Genomic DNA, 24,241 nt, shown 5'->3' with positions numbered 1-24,241 from the left:
GCAGCTAAAGCAAAAGCAATTTTTTACTTTTTCAGAATTACGACTCAAATTCTAACCTTGTTAGAATAGAATAATACTCATGCATTTGAAAAGGCAAGGTCAAACCTAGGAAATGGATATTCTCAAGTTTCTTGGTGAAACAGTAATTTCTTCTTTGCTTTCTTAGATTTTGAGTTTTGCCAAGTTTTCCCTCTATATCTTTCCCCATGTCATTCTAATTTTCTATTTCATTGGAACATTCTTCTTTGATTCTTGACTTTGAATGGCTTCAGCCTCCAGGATATTTAAAAATATGTATATCCTTTCAATATATTTAATATGGATAATGCTTCCTAACATGCTGAAGGTAATCGGGAAATAGGCGGTGAGCCATGGTACACGGCACTGTGGCGCAAACAAGGATCTATAACCCTCCACAGACTTTGATTGAATTGCTGGAGCCTTTCGCCTTTTGCATTTGTCCTTGGCCTTTCCCTATATTATTGTGATTATTGTTAATTTCATTTTAGAAATACAGCTGGCATGATGCACCACATGACCAAAGTCCTGTGTTTCCGTTGAACCAATTTATATCACTCCGACTATTCACCTTCCACAATCTCCCCCTAAGCCCCTCTTCAAATAAAAAAAATGAATCCAGACATCTTAAAATGCTAGGTGGGAATTCCAGAGGCAGCCTGTGTGGAATAGCAAGGGAAGATCTAAGAAGTATGTTATAATACAGACAGCATCAAAAAGCCTGAACCCATTGCTATTATTTTACCTAACGAAGAGGGTCGTCATCATTTTGAAATGGTAAAGAAAAGCACCGTATCTCCAAAAAGCAGATAAAAGACAGCTAACAAGTGGGCACATGCTACTGCACCTCCTCACACACACGTACTGATAACATAATTTCCCTTCCACTGGGGAGAGCTAGTGGCTTCTAAGAGTTTTTGAAATATATTGCTAGGAGTTAACCCTTGGAAGGAAGAACCCCTTTCCCCAGAGACTCCCAACCCCAGACAACAAGTTTAGTTGGATAAAGGACCAAGATGTTCTACTGTGGCCTGATCTGGCATCCAGTGCAAGCAACAGGAGGTTTTGCCATGGATTTTAGCTGGGGCTGGATAAGACCTCTAGGTTAAATGTAAAAGCTAAGGGGGAAGGAGGAGCAGATTATAGCCATTTAGTCCTACTAATTTCCAGGTGTAGTGAAGGCCATTTATGGGCCTGGATGCTTATGGTTGAATATCCACTAACTCGTCTACCAGTGTCTGCCTTGTGAATGCATGTAGACTGCTATTGCCAGGAAATTTCACTCTCATGCTGCAGCTTTCTCCTTAAATGACTGAGACCTTCAGGTACTCTGAAGCATCCTGTGCTTTCATTTTTTATGTCCTGCTACTTCTTGGATGCCTCCCTTGAGCACATTTGCTTTAGTAACTGTAAAGCTTTCTCTTAGGCTTGTCTATCTTCTGCAAGGAAAGCAGGGTGTATAAGTACAGGATGAGAAATAATACCAGGGTAATGCTGGTAAAGTGACTTTGTTACCATTGAATTGCTCTGCTTGTCCAACTCCCTTTTAGCACTGATTTTATAATTACTGAGCAGACAAATACAAGATAAAAATAATCAACTAATATACAAATAAGCTGGCAAATATCTCAGTTTATAATTAAATGTTCAGGGATCACTTTCTTTCCACCAGTGTAAATCCATTTTAAGTGGATCACTTTTGGATGTAACTTGCTTTCTTGCAAAAGGAATCTGGTCTCTCAGTTCCTCAGCTGAAAATAAAATTCAGTCACAGCAACAGAAGTCTGTATTTGTATTAGCTGTTTAGGCTCAGTTTGCTCACACTAGCTCACATCCATTCAGAAAAGTAAAATAAATTGATATTTAATAATAGTCATATGAACTAGATAAGGAAAAGACATCCTTTATACATGCCTTAAAGATACAAGGCTACTGAGATAAAAATTCAAGCTGGGGGCAATCATGGAGTCAAATACACATACGGAAACCCCAGCATCCATACTCATGTGTCTATATATATATATATATGCATATTTGCATGTACACACACTTCAAGATATGCACAAATGAACATACAACCACAAGACCCCCTCTCAAATACTTGCAAACCTTGGCAGCTGTATACTCATGTCCATAAAAACAAAATCATGTATGTGAATATTCTCAAGCATAAACAAGAAAGTGCATTTCTGCCAAGCTTGCATCATTTGGATGGCACAATATTCTGTATACATCTCAAAGACCTGTAGACCTCACCATAAAGCAATTCAAGGGATTTAACTGGGTTTGAGACCATCTGTTGTGTAACAGTGTTCCACAAAGCAGTTGACAGTAAACAAGCTCTGTTTCTCAAGAGGCCTAGCTCCAGATGAGTAAGACGGATCCTCATAGAGACAAAAGCGAGGGTTCTTAGAACAATGCTGGTGCTGAACAAACAATCATCCTTATCTAAATATCGGTTAAAACAAATCCAGAATCTCTCTCTCTTTCTTTTTCTCTTTTTTCTGCCCTGCCAAAATTTTCAAGGCTGACTCTGGTGTCTCAGAAAGGGCACTTAAAAGGGGCCTTATTTTCAGAGAGGGGATGCTCAGAATTTATCAACGCAATTAAAAGGAGGAAATTCATATTCTTCAGAATACAGGATTAGAAAAGAAGGAGGTTGCCTACAGAAGATGATCATTCAAGGATGAACGGAAGGAAGAAGGAGGGGAAAACAAAGAAGGGCTTGGATAAAAAATATAGAGCAGAGGACAGAAATGAAGAACAATCAGACAGCAAGGTTAGCAATGACTCGGTAATTGTGGGGAGATCTAGTTTACTGTGCTACTACCCCTGTGAACTAAGGTTGATAATGAGGATGGTCAGCACATTCTGAAACTCAGGCCATTTCAAATGTCTCACGTTAGGCACTCAAAGATCACACCTTATTTAAAAAAAATTCTGTATAACCCAAATATTGGCAGTGTAGCTGTGCCCACCACACATGCACACACCCACTTACACACACTGCTAAGAGACCAGTAAGGTTGAAACATCAAGCATGCAAAAGTTAGACAATTTCAGAATTCAGATGACCTGTGGAACCTTCATTTGATCCACTTATGCCTGTGCATTATAATACAGTCTTTATATACATCCTACCCACTGTTCAAATCCTGCTCTGAAAACAGAATTATCATCATCATCATTTTCTAAATGGACCTTGGTTGCTGCTCATCACTGTAATATTTGAGTGCTTAAAAAACATTAACAAGTTTATTTTCATGAGACCCTGTCAAGTGAGGTGTTTTTTCTCCTCTGTTTTTCAGATGGGAAACAGAAGCAAGGAAGAACCAAAAGTATCAACTAATTTTAGATGCCCAATTTAAGAGGGATAGAAATGTATTTATCAAACTATCTCTGCATTATATGCTCAAAACACAGCTTTCAGCAGCTTCACTTGCTGTTGCAAGCGCTCAGCACTTCTGCAAATCAGGCCTAAGAGTTTATATTGGGAACCCCAAAATGAGGAATATTCATTTTGTAATCACTTGTGGAAACCTTGGTCTAGGTGACTTGACCAGCATCACACAGGAACACTGTGACAGAGGCAGGGATAGGACCTGATTTTCAAGTGCAGTCTTAGCCATGAGTCCATCCTGACATCCACCGCATCAGTCACTACATACCACCTGACTTCCACAAAAGATAAGGCAAAGGCCCTATAGATGACAGTCTCCTTCAATATGCAGCTCTTACACACCCCAGAGCAAAAGCCATCCCAGGAACTGAATGAGGCAAAGGGCCCTATGGGCAAACATAGTGTGTGATCATGTAATTAGAGATGGGATTATAATGCATGTAAACAAGAAAGATGAATTAAGGTTGCCCAGGCAACTTTGCTTCAGTATTTCCTAACAACTGAGTGCTTGACTTTGCCACTGCCATGTTGTTTCAATGTGTTGCATTTAGTTTAGTGTGTACTATTAAATCACATGGCATCATAGTGGTGTTCACATGGGCCATCCACCTGACTGGAACCCTTAGATCTACTGTAACAACCTCTCCCACTTGACCTAATGGAGTAACCAATTGCAGTAGGTTGTCACTCCCTTTTGTGGGCAACTCAAGGGGAGAGGGGGACACTTGGTCAGAGGTTTTCACAGGTATTTGCTGACAGCAGAGGAATGCTAAGACTTGGAAATCTTTGGTTCTATTCCAGGCTCTGGAGGGGAGTCTTCCCTAAGGGGATACTTCCACTCTCTTATCACAGCGTATCTTCTTTGTTCTGTCTTCTCTAACCTATTCTTGTCCCAGCCCTATTTTCCAACTCTACCCCAGTCTCCTTGCCTATCTAGTTCTAATCTCTATCCCAGTAGCATAGTGGGGAGGGCAGGGGCGACTAGGGCGACTAGGGCAACAGCCCGAGGCACCCACCAAGAGGGAGGAGAAATGCAGCTGCTGCTCCTACCAGCCTAGCACCAGGTGTCACCCATGCCACAGTTGCTGCCCAGGACACAGACCCTAGCTCTCTTATGCCTCTACTCTATCCTCAGATCTCTGGGCTCTTTATCCCAATCCCAGTTTCTTTACTCATTGCCAGTCTTCCCCTCTGGGCTCTCCATCTAAGACCCAGCTTCCTCTTAATTTAGCTTTCAATCTGATCTGTCTTCCTCCCAGGGTTGCTCATCCCAGTTTCCAGGCTAGTTCCCTATCTGCAGTCCCTTTGCCCAGGCAGTCCTTTTCCTCAGTCTCCTAGCCTCTTTCTTAATTTCAAATTATTTTTTTCCCACTAAATAATATCCCAGGCCGCATTTCTCTCAGGCCCAGTATCTTTGCCTAGCCAATCCATGTTTTTTGTCTTCTTCCCTTCCAAGTTCTCCAGGCTTCTTTTTCCTATCTACAAAAATCCTATGCATATATAGGCTAAACATATGTGTGTATACACACTGTATAGATGGAAAGATAGAAATAAAATCATACTACAGTATATGACATATTAAACATAAATAGAATAAATAGATATTTAGTAGAGAGAGGGCTAGAGGGAGTGCATATGTGGCATATATTATACATTAATCTTTATCATGGCTTTACTCTCTCCAGACTTCTTTATAGAAGATGTCTTTGTGTGTAAGTAGGATATAATCTACCCTGTATTTCATCGAGTTCCTCATTTTTCATTTCTCTTGGAATGCTTCGCCATATCTTATGCCATACCTGCCTTTTGGAGCAGACAGGGTGATTTATGGCTGTGTGAAAATTTAACCAATGGAGAAAAAAAAAGGAGAAAGAAAAAAAGACTCGGTAAAGGGAAAACAACAGAAAACCCCTGCAGACACCTCTGAAAGTCAGCAAAGCACAGCTCGGGTTTAGGGGAGAAGGGGGCACTTTTTCCACATTAAGTGTTGGAAAGGCAAAACCAGGATACATAACTTGGAAATTATAAAAGGAAGTAAATCCATCAAAGCAAATCCATTTGGGAATACAATTAGGCAGAGGGTTGAAAGAACACAAAGGAGTCGAGATTGGAACGGGCTCTGCCGTTGAGTGACAATGTGCAGACTCGCGAGGCGGCCGCAGCACGGAGGAGGGGGAGAAAAGTTGAGAGAGGGTGGGGGGAACCGGCAAATGTGATTTGTAGGAGGCTCTGGGCAGGAAACAAAATCGATGTAAATTCATTTCAGCTTGTGCAGGGGGGGGGCTTAAAACGGGTTACTTTTCCTTCCTCCAGCCTGCAAGAAAGCAAGGCTTTCGTGAGCACTGTCCTGGCCAAGCTAAAGTGATTGTGGAGCCATGCATTCACCAGCATTGAAACAAAAGCGGTGTGTGCGTGCGTGCGTGTGTGTGTGTGTGTGTGTGTGTGTGCGTGTGTGAGACTCTTGTATCCGCTCTGGCATTCAGGCTCCGCTCAGTCCCGCTCCCCGAAATCACCGCTTTGACGCACTCCGCACACGCACGTCTGTGCGCGGACCCAACTTTCAGCAGCGCGATGGCAAAAGCGCCGCCACGCGCGGCCCCGGCCGGCCGGCACTGTCGCGGCCTGTGGCAGCGGTCCCGGCTCCGGGAGGGAGGAGAGCCTCACCCCCGCTCCGCAGACACTCGTCCAGCCCAGGTCCAGCCGCTCCAGGGCAGCCTCGGGCTGCCCCCGCTTTGTTTGAGGGCAGAGGAGTGAGTGGCACTTGAACAACCCGAGCACAGCCACAGGTTTGTTTCTCATTGGTTTCTCTGCCTGGCAGACCTGCCTTGCCCAAGCAGAAAGGTCCCTCTTTTTAATACCTGCTCCTCACAACTCGATCTTAATCAGACTTCTCCCTGTGGAAACCCACCGTCCATCTCCTCAACCGAAAACATCCCACTTATACAGGGACAAAAACTTCACAGCTATAGGTTTTCCTTCAGTTGATCTGGGAATATAAAGGGTTAATGCAATCAAGAGTGGATTTTTCCTTTCTTAAATGACTGAGGAAGTCTTCAAAGCATCCAAGATGTCCTGGCGCTCTCGGCTTTTAGGGAGGGGGGAATGTGCAGTCAAGACCTGATGCGATTCAATACATAGACATCTCAGAAGTGATTGTCTTTTGTTCGCCAGAACATCTATTTCCCAGCCCCGGACTCTTTAGGAGAGACATGTAGAGATAAATAGATGTAAATAGGTTGTGTATCCTATAGAAATAATTTGCAGCAGATCTTCTGTTTAGGAAGCGTCTTCTCATGATTTCCACTGGGAAAAAAAATGTGTCAAGAAACGTAGCTAATATTCATACAGCAGTGCCTTTTTGATTGAAAAAAGAGCAGAAAACGAATAAAGGTATAGGATAAACAGGCAATTATACTGCACGATTTTTGCGCAAATGTGTTTAATGAGTAAAATATACAGTTAAAGGCTTTTGCCTCGTCACTGAACCGGATTAACAGTAGTTTGGTTGAGGTCTTCTTTACTATTAAAAACTGTAATGAAAAATAATCTTGACATAATTTAACTTCTTCAAGCTCCCCCCTCCCCCTCGCCCCCCTTTCCCCGCAGCCACTCTACAAGCCATTAAAGAGATGAGGAGACGCTGTATTGAACTGTTAATAACGGGCGATTTCATAAAAATAGATACCATCATTTTTAAAAAATGGGGCAAGGTCTCTTACTTTCAAGAAAGTTAATTGGCTTCTTAGCATCTCCAAGCTTCCTCATTGCCAGCCCAATATCCGAAAGCCTCGCCAGCCCGATCAGTTGGCAGGGGTGAAGGCTTGCAAAAGCAAGCCACAGCTCGGTAGAGGTGCACTTCTCAGGGGTGTCTTTAATCGGCATGGCACAGCGAGTGTCTCCATACAAATCGTCCAAGGGCTGTTGTGTGGAGTGGTCCAGCCCCCATCCTATTCCAAACACACCTTTCTGGTAAAGTGCTAAAGCCCCATGCCCATGCCCATGCCCCCAGCGCTGCCATCCTCCCATCTCAGGGCTGGCAAGCCCCAAACGACATCAGATGAATGGAAACTGAATGTGGATCCTTGTACGAAATAAATCTACCATACCCCTGCTGTCATTTGCTAATTGACAAGATAAGGAGCTTGTCCCACAGCATCTCGGAGAACTGGAGTAGCACCTCGCCCCTTCCCCAGCATCAACATCGGGCATGAAGGGGGAATCTGCTAAGACCACGGGGCTTGGGGTAAGCTTCATTCAAACACAACGTTTTGTGAAGCTGCCAGGGGAGCTCAGACTCGACCTGGAATCCGATGTGTGTAATGTAACAGTATAGTTTATATTATACTGCAGAGCAGAAATAAAACTACTGAGTCCAGCATTAGAACCAGATGCGAAGCAGCAGGCTCCATCATGTGCCTCCTGCCAGATGTTGCTCCGTAGGCACACGCACGTTGTGTGCAGGGAAGGGAGATGACTCCACCATGCAGACACGGGAAGTGATTAGATACCGGATTAAAATTTTATGGGGCAGTTTGAGTTGGGGGTCTTCAAAGGACCAGTTTTACCGCCACCCCCTTCTTCTAGACCGCAGTTTACAAAGTACTTAACATAAGAATTAAAAACCAGAGGAAGATCGGCCCCCTTGTTAAATAAAATCAGTGAGGAAGGCATTGATTTCGAGGAGACAAGATCATGCCCTGACAGCCTGCATCCCATAAGCTAAGTAGCAAGCATCCCTAGCTCTGAAGGAGCTGGACTAGACCTAGGACAGTCGTGCACTGTGCAGGGTTGGGAGGCAGGAGCGGAACTGCACCCCGTTGAACTGAGCGGAGGATTTAGCCCCAAAACTGAGTAGGAGCCAAATGTCACACATGTGGTAACTGGCAATTAACCATCCCCCCTCACCCTCCCTTTAATTTGTCACACTCTGCTGCGGAATATTTTGAGGTGGGAAAAGCAAATAAAAAAGTCGCAGCCCCGTCTTGAGTGAAAGGCGATTCTGCTTTCCAGGGCTGTGCCTGGTCCTTCCCAAGACTCAGCCCTGCACGCCAAGTCCCTCTCCCCCATCCCCCTCCTGAAATCCAGGAGGAGGGAGGAAATACAAGGCGAGATCAAAAATGTTAACCCTTGTCCAACGCTTGGCAGGCGGGAGAAGGCATGAAACCAATGAACGAAATGTGGAAATCGATTGTGAAACAAACAGGGAAGAAACCAGAGGAGAGAAGTAAGGAGAAAGGGGGGGGGGGGGGGGCGGTCTGAAATAGTTCCCTGCACGGATCAGGGCTCCTCTTCCAGATCCGTTTTCTCGGAGGAAAGGCACAAGGTCCCCGCGGCTGTAACCTAAGAGCTGAAGATGGCCGGGAGATTATTTTTACATTAAGAGCAACTCAAGGATGCAAACGTGCCTCTGAGGGGTTTTGCACGTCGCGATTCCGCTGGGGCATGTGCAGTCCCCTGGCCGAGCGCCGCTCCCCGGGCTGCAGGGCTCCCCGCTGCCACTCTGCAACTCAAGCCCGGATGCCTCTTGATTCAGACCTAAGCACCCAAGGTATAAAGAGCAATTTAAGCTTCTTCTCTGAAACTAATCTGCCTTTCCCCGGATCACACTTTTGATCTAATTTGTTTCTCTGTCCAACTGACTTGGCTTTGCCTTGCCTTGCCTTGCCTTGAAAATTCAGTGTACACTTGACATCAATCATGTCTCAAGTCTATGGAGGGATGAGGATAAAATATCAGAGAGGTGACCAAGCATGCCACATGATTCAAATCATCTCCGCATTGATTAATTGGGTTCAATCTGAGTTTCAGAATCATAACAACTGTTGTTCCCCTTCACATAACATCAACAGGGCCTTTAAAGGGAAAGTATCCATTTACTCCAAGGCATGTGATGCATTAAGACTATCATCTTCTATTAAACCTTAAAGGCTGGATGAATTTTAGACAAACTCAATTAGCTCAAGATGGTCCTGTAGTGATTAGACATTGTTAGATTAGACCCCCTTCCCCTTCATCAGGGGCTCTTTATATTACCAAAAAAAAGTTGGGTTTTTTTGTACATATGGAAGAGGGCTGGGGCATTTTGAAAAAGGCTCCTGAATATGGAATTAAACAAAAGAGGAGAACACTTCTTAAAAGTGTAAACATATAGGAACCACCATGTAATGCAAAATTGACCTTCTTGTATGCCTCACTAACAAACTTGGCTTTTAAACCTATGATGGAGGGAAAGCAGCAGTCTTGAACCAGAAATGCATAGATAATTGTGTATTTATACCCAAGCAAGTATTTGAGCATACAATACCCTGAAGCAGGAAGAAAGAACCAGCCACTTCTTAACTTCAGGAGTCTAGCTCCAGATATATCAAACTATAAGGAATTATCTTGTTTCTTGACTAGGACAAAAGCTAACTTTAGGTCAGGCTTAGCTAACATGTGCTAGGTAATTATTAATCAGTTAACTGTAGTTAAAGTAGGGCCACAAATTTAGTTTAGCCATATGGAGAGAAAAAGAGAGTGGGGGGGGTATGATTGAAACTACTTTTACCATTCGGGTTTCCATATGTTGAGAAAGATGAACCATTTTTGTGTGTGTTTGATTCTTATCTACCAGATGGGATCACTCATCCTGGTTGTAACTGAAATAATAATGATTAAAGAAAAGCATGCATGCCCTCTAATGTTGTGAATGTGGGCCTCCACACCAGATATGTTCAGCTTGGATCAAGAAATGACCATCAGAAATACAAGCCTGTGCAGTCAGTGAATATCATTTCTGATTGCTGTTTTGCAAGATGAAACCTCATGAAGCATTTTGCCATTTCTGATAAATACTATTGGTTCTATACCTAAACAAAAAGTAAAACCTTGGTGAACCTCCAAAAAACTAAGCAAACTGGAAGCATGAAAAACCTAACTCTAGTCCAGGTACCACTTTCCCTTCTGGGATTTAGTCTTTAATAAATATCAATAACTATTCAATTTCTAGGCTTGCAATAAAGATGTGAAAGCTTAGATTCCCGCTTCTGGGATACATATGTAAATAACCAGATAATCATCCCCTAAATCTGATGCTAGAAATTAATAAATGAAACAAATATTTTAGCAGAGAAATTTGAAAGAGCAGACATTTTGGAAATTTGTTGCGGAAAATGTTATATGACAGGCTATATCTTCACAAGAAAGTTGTACTGGTATGATTCCAAACTGACTTGATTTTAAAAAGACTATGAAAGGCTGTGTGAACACACTTGTTTTACTTCAGATCAGCCTTAATTTAGCTAATCTAGTTAGTGGCAGAAATTGCCACCCTGCCCTGCTTTATGCTTAGCTAATCAGTTGAGGATCAATTTAAATTAACATAAATAAACCACTTATCAGGGCAAAAAGAGTGCCCATGCAAAGGTTTGCAGTGGTTTAATTAAGTCAGTTTAAAAACTGGTTTAAATTAAACTGGAGTAGCCTTTGCATAACACAAAATGAGAAACGCTTGTATCAGGGTAGCCTTTTCTTGTCCCGATGGAACCAAAATTAATGGACCAAGTACTGTCAGATTTACATATACACTTGCAGTGATTTAACTAAAGGTGTGATGTTAAAAGGCTTTAGTTAAAACTGATAAAACACTATGGACTTACTTACATTAGTTTAAACCACATTCATCTCCTTTTAACTTACCCCTGCTATTTAGTTAATTAACGCAGTACAATATCCATGGATAAGGCCAGAATGTCAGTTTTCTTTACTTTTTGAGAAGATTTTCATAACTGTGTGTGACAGTACAATTCTGCTCTCTCTCCTACAGGCCAACGCCCATTGAAGTAAATTAAAACGTCAGTACAGCTGAAGATTTTTTCTGCCTGATGCTTCAGTAAAGTCTGAAGTCTTGTCTTGACATGGCAAAAGTAGCAAAGAGGAGACTGATCTTAGATGAGAAAGCTCATCCATGCAGGAGATGGAGTTTTATGAGGGTCTGCAATGACAAAAACTTGAGGGTCTGCCCATGACAAATGTTATTACCTTGTCTTAAAAGTGTAAAGTACATGTCTCCATCTTGCTTTTTCTAACAGAAATATAGACCAATGTAGCCATTAAAAAACAAACCAAAACCTACCAAAAAAGCCCAGCCATTGAAAGATGGCAATTAAGGGAAAGACTCATGACAAATGTCCATCATACCGCCTAATATGTTCTCAGAAGATACCACAGCCATTGAGATGATTTAAGGCAGTTTAAGAAGATAGGTGAGGAATAACAGCACTTTCAGTTCTTAAGGTTCTCTGACATTTCCCATTATAAGCCCCTGTTCAGTTATTTCTAGATTAGCATACTTTTTATCAGTATGGGTTGAAATTTCCCTACCATGTGTTTGCTTCAAACTGAAGAAATCTGGAAAATTGGCCTAATTTTTTTAGCTGTTTTCAAGAATGAGACTAGGGAAAAATGTACTGGTTGGTCCATGTTTAAAAACTACTTAAGTCCTTTGAAATGCTATAGTGCTACAGTACTTCAAAGCAGGGATCTGATCTTTGGCAGAGGGGTAACCTTTGTATCAGTCAAGGAGGTGTCTTTTGCTATTCCTGTGAAAAACTGTCTGTATTTGGCCAAGCTTGTGTGTAGTGACTGAGGAAGGGGACAACAAGAGAAAGGATGGTTTCAAGATTAAGGCAGTTAAATGTTGCCTTGGAGAACCAGTACTATCTTATGGCACAATTACTTATTCTGCTGAAATGCATGTGTAGATAGTGACAGGCTGGCTGGGACACAGGGGTGCTAAAGTGCGGGGACTGCCTGCTGCATGTCTCCATACTTTAATGCTTTCATGCCCCGGCCATTCCCTCCGCTGCCACCCTGAGCCCAGGACTGACCCACCAAGCGTGTTGCCAGCCCAGGGCTACTCTGCCTCAGCTCAAACTGCTGCTGTCCTGGGCTCATGTGCAGAGACTAGGCCCAGGAGCAGTTGAATGGTGCAAACAGCTCCAGAATTTATTATGCTGCATTAACTTCGTGCAAGGATGAGATGCACCTAGTGGGTACTTTGTTTTCTACATGATGCACTATATACTGCTAAATACGCTGAAAAAGGCATGTCCTAGGCATGCCAGATTGGGTACCCAAAATTAGGGGGTACTTTTGACTTTAATCTCTACTTGCCTCAATTCTCTGTTTCTAAAAGGAGAATAACAATGTGTTTAATTTCAAAGTGCATCATGCATTGCAGGGCCAAATTAAGGTTCTACATACAAACCTTCTTATTGGTATTTTCAAATTTGTGAGTGCTTGGTTTTAGCACATTTCCAATTATTGTTATGTACTATAAAGCACTGTTATTACTTCCCAGCTGTATCAAATGAGAAGATGGTCTGGGAACTCACAGACAACTGTTAGCACATACAGCCCTTGATAAGTGGCAGAATCTCTCCTGGCCTCATACTGCCCTATGAAGAGCCTCAAAGAGTCATGTGGACAGAACCAGGCTTAATGGCTTTTTATTAAAGTATATTTAAAAGGCAAATCCATGTCTTTTAAACTCTGATTATATTGGAAAAGCTTCTTGGGCACACTGGAAGGCTCTATCCAAGATTCTCAATTTTGGAATAGTACCAACAGTAACATCCATCTATCTGGAGTTGTATCTATGAGAGTTGTTTTAGCTCAGTTTCCTGTCTTTTCTTTTATTTCTCATGTGCTACATATTCACCTTCCTTCAAGCTTTCTTAGCCAACCACTTGGATGAAGGATGAGGAAGAAGGACTGGTGGAAGGAGGACCAGTATACGAAAATAATTCCATATCTTGTAATTGTTGGTGATATAGAGGTGGGGTAGAAGGCTGAAGGAGACACCTGTGCAGCTCAGTTTAGAGCCAATTGTTCTAAATAATCTATGCAGCTCTCTATAATGATACCAATTTTCTATCATCCACATAAGCTGCAAGTTTATCCTAGAACACTCTCCTACCCCCATCTCTCATTTGGAATGAGATATGTGCTCAATATCAACTCCCCCAAAGCAGCTGAATGCAAGGAAATGAAAGAAAGAATGCACTGAATTAGACCTGGATTTGAACTTTTAAGTCTCCACTTGCTGAGCATAACTTTTCACTTTGGATTTGACTGATCCAACAGCCATGAACGTGCGCATATGTGTGTGCATGTATAAGAGAGAGAGAGAGAGAGAGAAAGTGTGTGTGTTCAGACTCTGGGAACTTCAGGCTGATACAGCCCCAAGTTTATTCTGAGCCTCAATTCATTTAGCATTTGCAGGGTGAACTATTTCAAGAATGTGCAAGAATCAGTCCCTAAAAAGGCAGACTGAGACGTGGTGGAGTGTGGGGGATGGGATTGTACAGTAAGACAGCATTTCCCCATGGCAGTTTAAAACAGATCTTTTTTTTCATCCAAGTCAAATCCCCCAACATGACCTGAGAAGTTTTCTAATAAAATGTAGATGTAACCTTATCTAAACTCAGTGCAGCAAATGTACGATGGATAATGTGTAATTAATAACAGAAAATAATGTTTCCCCTGTTATTAAATCAAGGCCCCTTTTGGCCTTTCACCCTCATATAAGTGTCTCTAGTTTTATGACAGCAATGGACGACATTAATGTGTGTGAGTATGTGTGCATATGTGTGTGTGCTGTTGGCAAAAGGCTCACCTAACTCTAGCTAGAATTGGCTTAAGGTGGGTTTTTTTTTTGCCTCTAGTAGTTTATATGGAGTTTGGCCCCCAGATGAACTCAATCAGTGTATGAAACTGATCTGGTTCCTTTGAGTGCAGATTCCACCCATATATCTCAGCGTAACTATATCTAACTATTTACACACACAAATAGACAGACAAGGAAGGGGAGCATTTCTGTTGGACTCCCTAATGCATTTCCAGGCTTGAATATATACTGGAAGAATGTATCAATATTTATATGTGCATGCAGCAAACAAGTAGGAAACAAAGAGCAGTTGAACTATGCTATAAGGAATAAGCATTTTTGTCACAGTACAGTAAATCCTTGCTGCTTACAAGAGGATGGCTTCTCACTGGAAATGATTTCCTGCTTTAATTTTTGCTTCCCATCAGCAAGTTGTCACTGTTGACAAAAATTACTGTGTGTGTATATATATTATATATGTGTGTGTGTGTGTGTGTGTATTATATATATATATAGGAGCCAGTGTATATACTTTATAGAAATGGAAGAATTAGAGAGAAAAATGGAGCAACAAAATGCATTAAAATGCATTATCAGCAGGGACTTTTTTTTTTAACCCATACTGTTTTTTTCTGAATATCTCCCCCTCCCCCACCCCAATATGTTCATTGTAAGTAATGCTATCGAGCCCCAAAGGTCACCAGGCTTGTCTGATGTATAGGCTTCCCTTCTGATTCATTATGTTTGATGCACAGCTTTTCCTGGAGTCAACTCAGCCAAACCTTTGGGTTAATGGAAGCCACACCAGCTCCTAATCCAGTAGCTTTGAATTCTTCTGTTTGTATTGGATATAGAGGCTGAGGCGCTGTGGAAAAGCCTGGTCTTTTAGGGTCAGAGAAGTTCCTTTTGATCATCATCAGCAGTGATGTGAACCAGAGGTCACACATTTTCCACCAGTCCTCCAGATCTACCAGACAGCAGCAACTGTGTCTGCTTGTTTCCCCTGCTGAAGTCATGCAATGCTTCTCATTCTACCTCCCACGTGCCAATGGGACCTGGCATTCCCCTTCTGCCACTGGTTTACCAGGGACTCTGGGCCACAAGGGACAATATCTTGTCACCACCTTAAGTCTGAATGCAACTCTTTCCACCCCCTCCATTCAACTGAAAGGCAACAAATTCTTTGCTCATCTCAGAGGTCTGTACCTTTCCCCAGCATGTTTTTCCCTTAGCAATTTCCTGAAGGCACTAAAAGAAGTGGAGATATTAGAATCCTTTAGGATTCAGAGAAAAACATTTTCCTCAAAGATGGGTGAAAAGAGACTCACCTTCACTGCATCCATGGAAAACAGACAGGAGTAGCCAGGCTTTAGGGATTTACTGATCTGTCATAATATTTATACATAGATCTGTTTAGGGATATATCACATACTTCTCACCCTATCAGTTTGCCTATCACATGAAGCTCTGTGAGTACATGTAAGTATGTGTAGAGGTAAAATATTTTTCTTCCTGTAGCAAAACTAAAAATGTCACTAATCTATTCTTTTTGCATGTCTCTCTCTCTCACATACACACACACACACACACGCATGCACGCATGCATGCATGCACACAGCCATTTGTTGCATAATTTGTATGTCTGCCCAGTTCTCTGACTATAGCTTCCAAAGGGGTAAACATAACCCCTGCCTTTTGTGCTGTGATAGAAGGAATGTCAAGAAGGTTTTGCCAGCCTTACTGACTGATAAGTCTTCTGTTCAGCATTCAGACATGCTAGCCTTCACCATCTCTGTGTGAAGTAAATACCACACTACATTTTTGACAACGACCTTCCTCTCCCCCCCTCCAAACAAACAAAAAACTGCAAGTTCAGGACATATCAACTTTTTGGTTTAGTACCAGCGACAGGATTCAAAGCCATAATACCTTTCGCCTGCAGTAGGATAAAGGACAGAACTGAAGCTGCGAACATTTATCGTTTGGCTGATAAAGGTATTTGTAGATGTTACTGTTAGAAACAGATCCATTCAGATAAGGTCAGAATGCAACTGGCATGTGACACATGGATCTTTAATGGGGGAGAAAAGGAAGTAGTCTTTTGTTCCCTTGTTTGTGCCTTACAGGGGTGGGCTACTCTCCTAGATGTAAGAGCTGCTGTTCATCGGGGCTACCATCTTCCCAGGTGTTAGATTCTTAACGACAGGTTTAGTTGGTAGAGCATAGCCTATGCCCTTATTGTCCTGCAGGCCCTTGAAGAGGATTACCTGCAGAAGGAAGCATATGTAGCACTCTTCTAAAAATGGTTTGGATCTGAGGAGGGATTGGAACCAACTGGCCACTGCCTTGGCCTTTGTATGTTGATATATAGTTGAACACAAATGCTAAATCACAACTGTACATGAATAAGTCCACATGGAAACCAGGATCATGAATAGAGCTGGTCAGAAAAAGGATTGTCTAGCCTGGAGCAGGAGATGGAGGGAGAGACTTTTTTTCCTAATTCATCATAATTGGGACAAATTTTTTACAAAGGAACATTGTAAAAAAAATCATGGGTTGTCAATTAATGATCAGTTTTCCTCATTGTTTTACAGCGAAAAAAGTTTAAAAGTTACATTTAAAAAATAATACATCAAAAAAATCCAAAGTACTTTCCATTCTGCAAACAATATTACCAAATTTATCAAAAAGAGTCTCAGTGACATCATAGTCCCTGGAAAAAAAAATACTTGTTCCACCAAAAATGGCATTGTCTGGTGGAAAACGACTTTGACAATTTTTATTTTTATTTTTTTTGCAATCAGCTCAAACAACAATGCAGACTACAAGGCAGGGGAGAATCAAGTGCAGTGTTCCAAAGAGAAACCATGGTGGCCACACAGCCCTGCACCACCTCCTATTCAGTGCTAGGCTGTGACAGCACAACTGGCCCACAGAATCCATTTGAGAAACAGGTGGAAACAAGTTACACTTTAGAAATGAATGTGTTGTGCTAATTGTGTGTATTCATAGAAAAGCCCCCTTCCCTGCCTCCCAAATCAAAGCATGCATTTGTTTCCAGTATCCTTCCACTCTGAAGATCATTAATACACTGTGACACTGAGGTCACAGGTCAAGTTTGAGATTATGGTCCACATCCTCAACTGATGTAGCTCTTAAGTGGAAGGAGTGACGCTAATTTACACTTGGCACTCTGCTAATTTACACCAATGAGGACTTGTCTCCTTGGGGGAAAACTGGGAAAAATTGCTTTTGAAACAAGATGTCAAGGGTTCTTCCCCATTTAATAGTCATCAAGGACTTCAGGACTAGACATTCATATCATCGGAGGGGGCAGGTCCTCAGCCTGTGTAACACTGGCATAGCTCCATTTATGCTTCTCTCCTTTTACTCTTCTGTGCACAATGATTCTATACTGTTGTAAATCAAATGGCTTCAGAGAAGGCCTTTGCTTCTGATTCACACCAACTGGAGTGAAATGAGAATTAGGTTCCATAACATTTTGTTTCTGCTTCCTTTTCTTCCTAGCTAATACTAGCTGTTGGGAAGTATCAGGTCTGAACTGAGCTCTAGTAGTAACAGTCCACCAACATCATCAGAGTTGTTTTTATTCGCCTTTGGGTTGACTTAAAAACACAAAGATCTTAGGGTAAAGAACTCATCTGCTTCTTTTACTGTCCTGCCATTTATCTCCTGCTTGAAGCTTCTGTTTGTGACATCAAAATTGGCTCCTACAGAAATGTTTATGACATCAGACAGGATGGTGGTTTCAAGCAGAGAAAAGCAGTGGGAGCAGATGATCTCTTAAAAAACAACAATGTTACAAGAATGTAAATATTAGTAAATTTAGAATGAAGGACGAAATATACACTAACCATGGGAAACAGATACACAAATGTTTCTGAACAAGGTTTCCAGAAAGCATCAAATGCAGAAGGCCTCAGTCCTAGAAGTTCGACATATATGCTTAATTTTAAGCACAGAAATAATCCCACAAGAGTCAGTAAGGCTACCTACATGCTTAAAATTAAGCACATGGTTGTTTGCAGGATTAGGCCTATAGTTTTCAGCATAAGTAGAAACAATTCTGTAGTTATTTGCAAAACAAAACTTTACCAGAACTATATTTTAAGAATTTTAGTTGACCAAAAAATGAATGTTCTGACCTTCTCTAGGTTATATCAAACAAATTAACAGAAAAATTGTACATTTAGTTTAAGATTTCATAGGGGAACAACATTTTTACATTGTAAAACTCAATCACCTCAGATTACATTTTATTTGAGCTTTTGAGGGTTTTTGTGGTACTTTGGCATCACTATTTGTATTTGAAAAGGGGAGGGGGTCTGGGTTTTGTGAATTTTGCATTTTGGGGCTGATTTTGGACCATTATGAGTATTCTTGGGAGGACTTACAACTGGGTTCTACTCCTACCTCTGCTTTGCTGTGAATCTGGGCATAATACTTAATCTCCGTATGTCTCATCTTTTCCCTACAGCTTTAAAAGAGGACTAAACAACATTTCTCAACCAGGAAAGCTTGCCAGATCCTTGGATAAAAGGTGATCCTTTCCTGACAACCTATAGGATTTAAGATCTGCAGCACTGCTTTCGATGTCAAGCTTATGTAATATATTTACAAAGCTGGAAAGCAGGGCCTTATTACAGGATGGCCCATGATACTATTGCCTGCTTCCTCTGGATATCAGTGTCAGAGAGCCTTCTTTGATTTGACAAGTTTTTGGTTTCTGTGTAGGGAATGGGCACATGTGATGAAGTACAAGTTTCATTTATAATTTCTTTATTAAAATTGTTTGCTTATTTGATGGTGACAACAAGTAAAGGGTTATCAGTGATAAGGACTCATTTATTACCCTAGATCCCACTGTAGCAGTTAAGCAGGCTGTAATGTTGTTATCCAAACTAGAAACTGGCCAGCATGCTACCTGTAGCATTGCTACTCTTGGGAAAAAACATAATGGAATCTTTTGTGATCAGAAGTGGTCATGACCTTGGTTTCACATCACGTAAAAAAAAGACATCAGGGCCAGCAGCAGAGTGACCCCAATACATGATGACAGAGTGTTGAAAAGAGCCAAATGCCTGGATCACTAACATTGCCTCATAAAGCAGGTGGAAAATGGGGGACAGATTTATCTCACACAACTGGATCACATGAAGAATGGGTTGGATGAGAATGTGCTCTCAGTAACCATCTCAGACAGACATATAATGAAACCTTCCACCACTGGCACTAGCTAATATCCATGTCAGCAGTCTCTGAAGAGAGGCCAAGGACTGAACAGGATATAATCCATTTAGATCTGGGGAAATCCTGCATGAGGATACTGCTTCCTAGATCATATATCGTGCTTTTTATGTGATAGCATGTCAGTCTCAGGCTATGTCTACACTGCAATTAGAAGGCATATTGAGCTAGTTTTAATTAGCTAGAGCAGGTACCAATAATAGAGAAGCAGGGTCAGCCCACGTGTCAGGGTGAGCTGCACAGACACATCCATGACCCATGTCTCAAGATCATGTTGCTGTAGCTTCACCGCTATCAGTACACAAGTCAGATCAAGCTCTTCCATGACTACAATTACACCTCAGACTACAGTGTAGACCAGTGATTCTTAACCAGGTGCTATGGCACCCTGGGGTGCCTCATGATCATTTTAAGGGTGTCTTAAAACTGCTAGCACTGTTAGGTGGGTGTGCAAACAAGGTTCACAAAATACACCCAGGGATTTCAAATAGGAATCCATAGTGTTCAAAACATTCTGTCCTTCTGTGGGCTTTTTGAGTTCTTTGCAACAGAAAAAACTGCTCCATCATTTTATCTATAGTCAAAAAACAAGTGAAAACTAAGCTTACATTTTCCCAAGGGTGCCTTGAGTCTAAAAAGGTTGAGAACCACTGGTGAAGACAGATCCTAGCATAGACAGAGTTGTCAGTCTGATGTCCTTCATCAGATCTTATAAACCAACCTAAAAAAGGGTAGTAGATAGAAGGGATAAATCTAACAATCCTTCCCCCAACAATGCTTAACATTCCCACTGGAAAAAGAGTCTACCCTAAGGGCCATTTTCGACTCAGTGCTGTACTGGATTAATTTAAGATATGATTTTTAAAAAAAAATGATTGAGTTAACAGAGACTTTGCACTGGTTTATTTCATTCCAAACATAGTTTAGGGCTTATCTATACAGGAAAATTGCAACAGTTTAATTTAAATAATTTTAAATCAGTTTTGTTAAATGGGTGTGAACTCTTGTACAGACACATTTATATTGGTTTAAGAGCAGCTTAAACCACCCATAATTAAACCAATTCCAACTCAACTTATGCTAAATTGAAACAAGCCTGGGTTGAAGCAGAAGGTTTGTACAAACATTTGTATTATCTAAACTGATTCAACTAAACCCATGCAAACTTGTGTGTAGACTGTGTCATACAAAGAATGAAGAATTCACAGCAGATCTCACATTACATGGAATGAGGAAAGGATCAGAGGGGTTCTTACAGTCAGCCCCTTTGACCTCAATTCTTTTCTGACAGTGGTTTAACACAGATGCAATTCTCCTACATTTAGTGCAGTTGCACTGCTATAAACACAAACATAATCAAACATTGTTGCTATACAAGACCAGATCAAGGGACCAAAGAATGAAACTGAACTTTGGGAGAAGTAAGATTTGTTTGGTAATATCTTCCTTCGCACATATTCACTGAGCCATCACAACTACTACAAGTGCTATCTTGAACTCTCACAAATTTGGATTTGAATTAAACTCCTAACTTTGTGGCTCATGCTGGGAAGATAAATTCAGAGACCACCTTATGAATGCTTGGGCCTTTTAGAATAAATTGTTCTTTATTTTATACAAGAAGTAATTAGCTGGTTTTAGTTAGGGAAAATGACTACATGTATGCTGAACACTAACTCAGGTAGCAATGTTTATGTTAAGCCAATGGAGGCATCTAGTAAAATATTTTGAGCGCCCATTAAGGAAGGATCTTCCTCAAGAAAAATGTATTTGTGTACCTTGATCAACTAGTATACTGGATGGTAGAGTGGTTTCACTATAGACATTGTTCTCATCCACCGAAAATCAAAGAGTAGCTCCACATCACTCAGCCCACCTGAAAGGATGCCCTGTAGCAGGCAGAGAACACAAAGTCTAAAGTACACAAAGAAGGGGAGAGACATCTACAGAGACATGGCAAAGTGGAGAATTGAGTCATATATTTATTTTTCCATATGTGCAACAATTTGTGTAAGGATAATCAGAAAATAATTAATCTGCTGGAGCTTAAAGGTAAAGTTCAAAAGTTTGCTTTGGATGTAGAGGGGAAGGCTGCAGAACATAGGTTTCTCAGGGAGATCATAACAGCAGGGAAAATCTCATTCATTTTCAGAAGAATTCAGTAGAGATTGTTGCCAAGTATATGCATACTGTATTTTGTTATGATTAATAGGACTGAATCTCTAGATCTAACTCAGTTTTAGAGGGAACCAATTAGGAACTAACTTCAGTGGGTATTTTACCTCAGTGTGGATTGAGGAAGAATAGAAGGGTCACCTATGCCAGATTCTATTCCAATGACTGGGTATCATCGAGGTGGACATAGGTGTGACTCTATTCTACCCTGCTTTAGTCTGAAAAATCCATTAAGGCATCCACCCAAAGCAGCTCTGCATTGGGGTCACTACAGAACTGTACTAGCCCAAAGGAGGACAGAATCTGGCCTCCTCACTGATGCAAAGGGAGTATATCCATTGCTGCATCACTTCAGGGGATGACTTCATCTACAACAGGGGTATCAAAGATACAGCCCATGGAGTCCTACCATACACCCCTGGTGCTGATTGTGAGCCCTGGACTGGCCCCACATGCTTCATATAGCGAACAGGGATGGTTTAGGGTATGTGCTATACATGGCACATGGGGCTGGTCTGCAGGCCTAATTCGATCTATGAACTGACCCCATGCCCCTCATATAGCCCACAGCATCTGATAAGTTTGATACCCCGATCTATAATGATAATACTACTGGTAATAGGAGCAAAAGTTACTGGGTGTGGTTCTTTGGCTTCATATCCTGGAGATCAAAGCAGGGGATCATAATACTTCCTTTGGGCTGGAAAAAAAAAATCTATGAATCTATATTCTGCCCACCCCCGATGTAAGACTGGGAGGCAGGGCCTTAATTTGGCTTCCTGTTTGCAACCAGAAGAGAAGCTAAAGGAAGAAGTGAGGAACGGTACAAACACATCTTTTAGGTACATAAGTGGATGTAGGCACTTAAGTACAATTCCGCCCTACTCCAGTTCCTGAAGAACAGTTCATGCAAAGGTGGGTGGGTGGGTAGGTCCTCTTCCTTGCTGTTTTGTCCAACTCAATCTAAAAGGTAAGATGACATCAGTTACTTAGTGAATGTGTTAATGGATTTTCAGGACAGTGTGGAATAGTATTGCACTCTAGCATCTAAGTCTACCTAGACTCCCAATAGGTTGAATAGCACCTGGTCTACAGATTCCCCTCCATTACTAGACACAGGGTGGCCATTTCTATACTTCTTAGGATGGATGAGCAATACTCTATCATAGCTGCCACTCTTCTTTGGCTGATGCAATGAGAACTCCTTTCCTGTCTCAGTCTCCTTCAGTGGTTCTTGCACTCCTGGGAACATAGGAGTGGCAGTTATGCAGCAAATAATTCTCAAAAGAAAAAACATGAAGGGACTAAGATTTTTCTTGAGCACAGGGCCCATACAAACAAACAAAGCTCTGTAGAAGCCATGGAAGAGAAAAGAAAAATCATCCCTTCTCCTCTTTGTAGTGACTTGAAATTACAGTGAACATTTCTGTTGGAATGTTGAAATTGCAATACTTTGTCCAATTGCAAGAAAACTGGATAGTTAAGTAAAATATTTGCTCAGCCCTTTGAATCAACACATTCTCACTTATTCCAGAAATGTTGTTTAGTCCCTTTTTAGAGGGGTAGGGAGAAGATGAGACATATGGAGGTTAGGTATTATGCCCAGGATCACAGCAAAGCAGAGGTAGGAGTAGAACTCAGTTTTAAGTATTCCCAAGAATACTCATAATAATCAGCCCCAAAATGCAAAATTCACGAAACCCAGATCCCCCCCACCCCGGCTTTCCAAATACAAATAGTGATGCCAAAGTACCACAAAAAGCCCTCAAAAGCTCAAATAAAATGTAATCTGGGGTCACTGAGATTTGCAATGTAAAAATGTCCAGTTTCCCTATGAAATCTCAAACTAAATGTACTATATTTCTGTTAACTTGTTTGACATAACCTAGAGAAGGTCAGAAAATTCATCTTTTGGTCAACTAAAATGTTACCTAGGACATTGCAGAGCTGGTTGAAAAGCTCTAGTTATTTCTGTGGGAGATTTTTCTTTTTTTCCCCCCATCAAAAGTCATTTTTACAAAATATGTTTTACTTTCTCATAGAAAAAATTGCAACCAACTGTTCTCCCCTCCAAATGTTCCTCTCTACTAGCTCTGACACCCAGAGGCTTGGTTCCATTCAAGTCAAACTCAGAATAGTGTGTGTGATAGCCATGTTGGCTAAAGCACTGGGCAGTAAACCAATGACCTCAAAGCTAAAATCATGAGCTTTTACAACTCTAGTGAAGGCTTCTTATTTGGGGATACACTGCTCATATCTTCCATAGATCTGGCATGGTGGCAGTATGCCATGCAGCAAGTGCTCAGAAAGTCAATGAGTTAAGTACTTTTATTTTATATATATTTATATAAAATATATACTTATTTATATATATATATACTTTTATAAATTATATATATAATAAAAGAACTTATATAAAATAAAAGTACCTAACTCATTATATATAACTATATATATATAAACTAGTTTGCATCTCTTGGCAACCCCTATAAGAAAAAACCAAAACAATCTGGCTCATTCATCTGCTATAATAAATGGAAATTAGTTACAATCAAATGCATGATAATACATACAAATTATGTAATGACACAGGGTTATAGTATCAACTGCATAGCTATTCAAGGAAGCAAAAACTTCTAAAAGAGGAGTTTAAGAAGTTTAAAGAACCATTCCCAAAAAGTTGGATCCAAGACCCTAAGGCTAAATTTGCAGGTGTATTTTTAAGGCAC

At 41.1% G+C, this 24,241-nt stretch overlaps 2 long non-coding RNA genes across 4 annotated transcripts in view; one reads left to right on the top strand and one right to left on the bottom strand.

Moving 5' to 3' along the window:
- The window catches only part of LOC132243561 (uncharacterized), a 174,998-nt gene that overhangs the window by 22,424 nt on the left and 128,333 nt on the right, over nucleotides 1-24,241 (bottom strand). The window contains exon 3 of one of the 2 annotated variants that reach the window (XR_009455189.1): nucleotides 20,241-22,475. The exons of the other annotated variant lie outside the window; for it this stretch is intronic. This is a non-coding gene — a long non-coding RNA (uncharacterized LOC132243561). Of the gene's footprint in view, nucleotides 1-20,240; nucleotides 22,476-24,241 lie in introns of those variants that run through there. 2 annotated transcript variants of the gene reach the window in all.
- On the top strand, nucleotides 8,451-18,927 carry LOC132243559 (uncharacterized). 2 transcript variants are annotated; one of them, XR_009455184.1, is made up of 2 exons: nucleotides 8,451-8,642; nucleotides 11,223-18,927. It is a non-coding gene; the product is annotated as an uncharacterized LOC132243559 (long non-coding RNA). The 2 variants fall into 2 exon arrangements; XR_009455185.1 differs by lacking the exon at nucleotides 8,451-8,642 and adding an exon at nucleotides 8,662-8,966.

Source organism: Alligator mississippiensis, chromosome 10 (assembly GCF_030867095.1).
Source record: "Alligator mississippiensis isolate rAllMis1 chromosome 10, rAllMis1, whole genome shotgun sequence".
Lineage (NCBI taxonomy): Eukaryota > Metazoa > Chordata > Crocodylia > Alligatoridae > Alligator > Alligator mississippiensis.
The sequence above is the reverse complement of the archived record's forward strand: the minus strand, read 5'-3'. Positions and strand labels throughout refer to the sequence as shown.